Raw genomic sequence first — 6,000 nt, forward strand, 5'->3', positions numbered from 1 at the left:
CTCTCTCATCCCCCACAGCCCAGACACCACACTCCCGAGCAAACAATCTTTCTGTACCTTAATCTGGATGTTGGTCGAAGGGGTTGGTGATCAGTCTGATGGTCCTCAACCAGGGTTCGGGAACGGGATGAGGGGAAGGTCTAGATCCAAGATTTGATTTTAGTGGTTGAGATTAGGTTTAAGGGTTGAGAGGTTAGGGGTTGGGGTTAGGGTTAGGTACTGGGATCACGGTTAAGTTTAGGTGTAGAGGTTGTGGTTAGGTTCGGGGGTTGTGGGGAATAGCCCTTAAAACAAGTCTGATTGACTGGATACCCCCACTAGGCTTAATTGTCTGCTTACACTCAGAGCCTTCCAATTCTTCATACGATACACTTGGCTTAATTGGCTGCTTACACTCTGAGCCTTCTAATTCTGTATACAATACCTTGACCCCTTTACTAGCAATGATTGCTGTTTTAACCTCAAAACCTTCTAATTCTTGACCCATGACCTTAACCACTTAACTAGCCATAATTGCATTCTTAAACTCTAAATGTTCTGCTTCTTAACCCAAAACCTTCACCACTGATCAGCAATGATTGCGGTTTTTGACCTCAAAATTCTCTGTTTCCCAAGCCAACCCCTTGACCAATGACTGATACAATTTAGATAGATAGATGGATGGATGCCTGCCTGCCCACCCCTCTCTCTCTCTCTCGCTCTCTCTCTTTCTGGTGGGTCCAGAGTTGGAATTTGTACTCAAAAGAATAATCCCTGAATCGGGAAAATTCAGTGTCAAAAAATTATGCTGTATAGCAATTTATTTTCTTGTGACGTTCTTGGGGATTCGTACGCCATCCCCTATGTCGTGCATTGACCATTTCTAAGATGAGCCAAGCCTTCTGTTGCAACATAGGCTCCAGCTTGCCTGCAACCCTGTAGAACAGGATAAAGCGGCTAGAGATAATGAGATGTTGGCCTTGGCCTTAAGTGGAGCCTGGTACATGAAAGGGTTAATTGGTTCACCTGCGCTAATTAGCGGAGCGCGTGTGAGTGTTCAAGGGTGTATGGAAAGTTTAGAAGCTTGGAGACGCCAGCAGGCACACGGTTTTGGAAGATTGGAAGATGCGTTGTTGCAAGCTTGTGGATTACTTGTCGGGAGTTCGTGGATGTGGATTTATGTGCTTGTAGGATTGACTGACTTTTCTGGTTGGTGACAATAAGGCTGAACGGGCCACCGTGCTCGCATTTGAACTTGAGCCATCGCGCGCACTTTACAAACTGAACCGGCCTGTGCGCGCGCTGCCTTTCCTACTGTACTGTGTTCAACCTTTTTAAGTTAGTAACGAACTTGTGTTTGAAGCTTTTGAGTTAAGTTTCAATATGACTGAGGAAGAGACTGAAGACCAGGATTTCTCAAATGAATGAGAACTGTAAGTTAATTGCAACACGCAGAGGGAAGCTTGGTGTTCTAACACATAAACGTAACGAAATCAACAGCCTTATTGAATCTGGCCAAGATAAAGAAATTGTTGAGAAACAAATTAAGTTATTTGAGGGATTTTTCATTGAGTTTAATAACTTGCAAGCATCAGTACAGAGATTGATAAAAGAGGACTATGAAAGAGAGGCCGATCATACAGACTGGTACGAACCAAAATTTCAGTTTTACAAAGACTTCTTGGATGGCGTTATAAAATGGGTTCAGTGCGAACAAAGTGATGAAAAGGAGGAAGCGGGTGACGAGGAAGAAGAGGGACAGCGTGAACGTGCCTTCAATATTAAACCCCAAGATAGTGCATCTCAAACAGCTCCCAGTGTTCCGCAGAGCTATAAAGCGACACGCGTTCTCATGGTGCGTTTACACGTAGCCGGATATCTATGAAGACGCATGTTTATTTATGCGGTTGCACCTCTCATTTACACGTAAACGGAGGTTTCGTTCACTGAAAACGGATATCTTTGAAAACAGTTTTCATGCCTGCGTGTAAATAGTGGAAAATGGAGTTTTAGGTTTTCCCGATGTCACGATATGCGTCACAGAACAATATTTGCGTCAGGCGCTCAATATTTTGGTTTGATGGTCTCATGGATGCAACACGGGTGGTCGTCCTTTTTACATATTTGCAAACACTTTTTTGGTTTGTTTGCATTTGCAAATAGGACTACAACTGCTTTATGAGGAGCAGAGGAGAAGGACTGCGAGGAGGGTCTGTTGGGGTTCAACCCAGTCTGAAACGGTCAATCGGTCAACTTATTTCTCGGGACCCCCGCCCTCGTACCACCCAGACGTCTGGGACGGAACACCGCAAAAAAACAGAGAACCAGAGATCGGTTTAACTGCTGTTTATTCACAGTATTCTCGCCAAAGATGAAAGATTACAAACACCTTTTATAACAAATCATAATCTCTCCAAACGGCTATTGTGTCTGTCGAATGTGTGTGTGTTTGTATGTGACCTCAGAGAGGGGTGGGTGTGTGTGTGTGTGTGTGTCTGTCTATGGGAGGGTGTGAGTGAGTGACGACATTTTGATATCTGTGTCTGTGTGTGAGAGCAGGTCACGTTTTAATTACATCACTGTTCTGATGGAGTGTTCAGATGCATGTGTGTGTGTGGTTGACTTGCGAGCAAGTGAGCAGCTTGATCTTGGGGCAGGTCAAATAATCATAAGGTCATTGCTTACACACATACGGAATCTTTCAACAAAGCACTGGCGGCTCGTCAATAGGGGCGATTTGGGCGACGCACTCCCAAACAGGGAGGGAGATTTATTTTTTTTTTTTTAATCTACTCCTACTACCACGGCAACAGTAATGTCATTGTCCAATCAGGCTAAGGTCGCGCCTGGTGTAGCCACGCCATTTTGGGGCGATTTCTGTCAGGTTCAGATTTGCCCCAAAATCTCCCATTGACACTAATGGTACGTACGTTTTTTTCGAAAATCATGCTCCCAATGCATTTTCTATTAGGTTTTATGTGCTCGCACAAGCAGCATGCTTACGTCATACGCCTGTTGCGCCGCGCAAGTGTTGCCAGATTGGGGGTTTTAAGTGCATTTTAGCGGGTTTTGAACATAATTTTGGGCTGGAAAACGCAACTTGCGTGGGAAATGTGTGAACATTCTATGAAGAAGATGGCGAGTGTTGAGTGCAACAATACGATAGCGTCTCTGAAAGAAGTTCCCTTTAGTTGTCATACCAATGAGGAGAAAACGGCAATCAAACAGCTAGGACCTCCTAGACCGAACTTAAACATCAAACAAGTGTCTACGAAGGGGGAGAAGACCTACTCAAGAGGTTTTAACAAGAACTGGTACCACCAGAAAACTTGGCTAGCTGGCTGTGATGTAGTCCATGCTCGTTTTTGCTACCCTTGCGTTCTCTTCCACCCTGGAAGTAGCACAGCAGACGGTACAGTGATATCTGATATTTGAATTTACTAGGTAAAAGTTGTGTGTGTGTGTGTGTGTGTGTTACCAATGGCAGTTTAACATTGCCATGCTTGGAATATTTCAGTAGCCTCAAGTTCTCTCTGACTTGGTGTAAATTAAGTATATTTTCAGTTTTTATATATTGTACAGTATGTGTTCATTGGGGCCAGCAGCACCTTACCTTTTTCCAACTTGTTAAGCCAAGTTGCACTGACTACAAAACCTTGTGTAACCTTGTGTGTATATAGCTAAATAACTAAAGCCTTTTGTGTTCATTGACATGCTTGTAATACTTTAAATTTCCTTTTAAGGCATGGCTTTCTGGAGGAATTCTTGGGAAAAAACTGCAGAATTTATTTAGAATTATTATTTGTTGTTAAAATGGTGCAGTTCCATATATAAAAAAAAACACACAATTAAGCTGCACGTTTGTTTGATGGTTATGCTTTTCATCTTTTTCAAAACTTAAATAAACACTTGTTTTGGATTTATATCCTGCCACTTTAATTGCATTCTTTAGAATGAAGAAATTAGAATATGTTTATACTTAAGAATTTGTGTCTACTTATTATAGAATACTGGAATAATATGAGAAAATAAATGAGTAATGTAATATTAATTGATTGTGATGCCAAATGTTTTGCTTTGGAGGCTTCACAATGAATCTTCCTTAGTTTTAGCCTGGCAAGCCAGACTAAATGTGAATATTTGCCACTCGTAGGCAAAAATATTTTTGGCCGCTAGGCGGGTGGGTCTAGTTTACTAGGCTACCTTAGTTTGCCACCTTTAACTTGTTCAGTGTTGCCACCTAGTGGAGAGAAGAGATATTGTCTATATTGATATCTGAATTTACCAAGCAAAAACAAGTTCGGCAAATTGATTTGCTACCTAGGTCAATTTACTTCAGTCCTGTGGACATTTATGGTCCGTGTAGACATAACGGGGGAAAATTGCCCCCCCTGAAAAATTCAGGAGCCGCCACTGCAACAAAGATATAAGTAAATAAGAACAAACCTAAAAGACAGTCATACGAAAAATAAGAATATGTCTGGCAAAGCAAAGAAATGCTACTTCAACAGAGAAAGGTCAAACAGGATTCAGGATTAAACTCATGAAGTCTTAACATTAGGTCTTAGCAACCCTAAATTATATTCTGTAATTATAAAACTTTAAACTAACTTAAATCATTGAATGCATCTTAGATCTAACAATTAAATTTAAATCACTGCCATAGCATATGCAATAATCCAAAAATATAAAGTCTTAACTCTTTGTTCAGCAATAAGGCTACCATTACATCCAACATTAAAGTGTGTGTGGGTCGATCTGACATCAAAACAGACCTTGGCGTCGTTCAGACACATCTCTGATCAAAAATACACATTTCATATCAAAATAAACAAAATGTTCCCAAACAATGTCCAGCCAAGACAGAAGGTCATTTTTAACTGAACTGAAGTTAATCCTTAATTTTGTCACCATTTTAATAAATTACTGCCTTCTTGGTCAAGAATAATACTTATATAAACCTAACAATCCCCCCCTTTTGATAATAGTATCACTATTATCAAATCCTAGGACTATATATCATCACCTCATGATCATATATGTGATTACATCGAGAATTAATCTTGAGTTAATCTTTGCCCTTCTTGACGTATATTGGTGCTCAGAGGGCGGGCATGCCCGATCAGCCCTCGTCCCACCTCATCGGAACTTGGAGAAACTCAAAACCTCTTAATTCGTCCCAAATACACGCTACTTCCTTCAGAGTAATTTGTTCTAAAACAGTGAGGGGAAAAATGAAATTAGAAGGGTACTATAAGGGAATTATAGGGCATATCGACCTATAGTGAGAACAGAGTCCTGTAAGAATACAGAGTTTCAGAGCATAGAGATGTGTAATAATAGTAGAAGACGGCATCAGATGAAAGACATAACACATTCGTGTGGTGTGCGCTTGTGCAGTCCAGTTAGCGAAGTTAGTCCAGAAGATGTTGTCTCGAAGTCCAGCTCAAGCGGGTAACCCTGCTCCGAGCAATGAAGTGGTCCAGAAGGCTCGGGCGGGTAACCCTGCCCCGAGCGAAGATGAAGCAGTCACGAAGGCTCGGGCGGGTAGCCCTGCCCCGAGCAACAATGAAGTCATGAAACCCATGATGAGGACTGTCATGGTTATAGTGAGGATGATTGGTTCCAAACGGGGCGCAAGATCTCTTCCCCTCGTTGTTCACAACGTCTTGAAGATTCTCAGTCGAATCTGTGTAAAGCTCAGAAATAGAGAGACAGAGAGAGAGAGAAAACTGGCCAGAGGGAGACTAGATAGGGACACAAAAAGCGTTAATAGCAGCAAACTTGTTATTGTAACACAACTTTGTTATGGAGCCTTCTTCAATCGTGTGGCATGGATCCACTGTGGAAAAAGATCAGTTAAAACAGCAGTAAAAGTAATGGCGACTATGTCTGCAGGCCCACTATATTTAGGTTTTCCCAATTGTCCAAATCATTACTCTAAAAAGTCACACCAGCACTTGTCTCCCATGTGAAAGGGGTGTGTGGAGGAGATAATATTGTACTATTGACCTTGGTACA

This window comes from Neoarius graeffei, chromosome 11, assembly GCF_027579695.1.
Source record: "Neoarius graeffei isolate fNeoGra1 chromosome 11, fNeoGra1.pri, whole genome shotgun sequence".
NCBI lineage: Eukaryota > Metazoa > Chordata > Actinopteri > Siluriformes > Ariidae > Neoarius > Neoarius graeffei.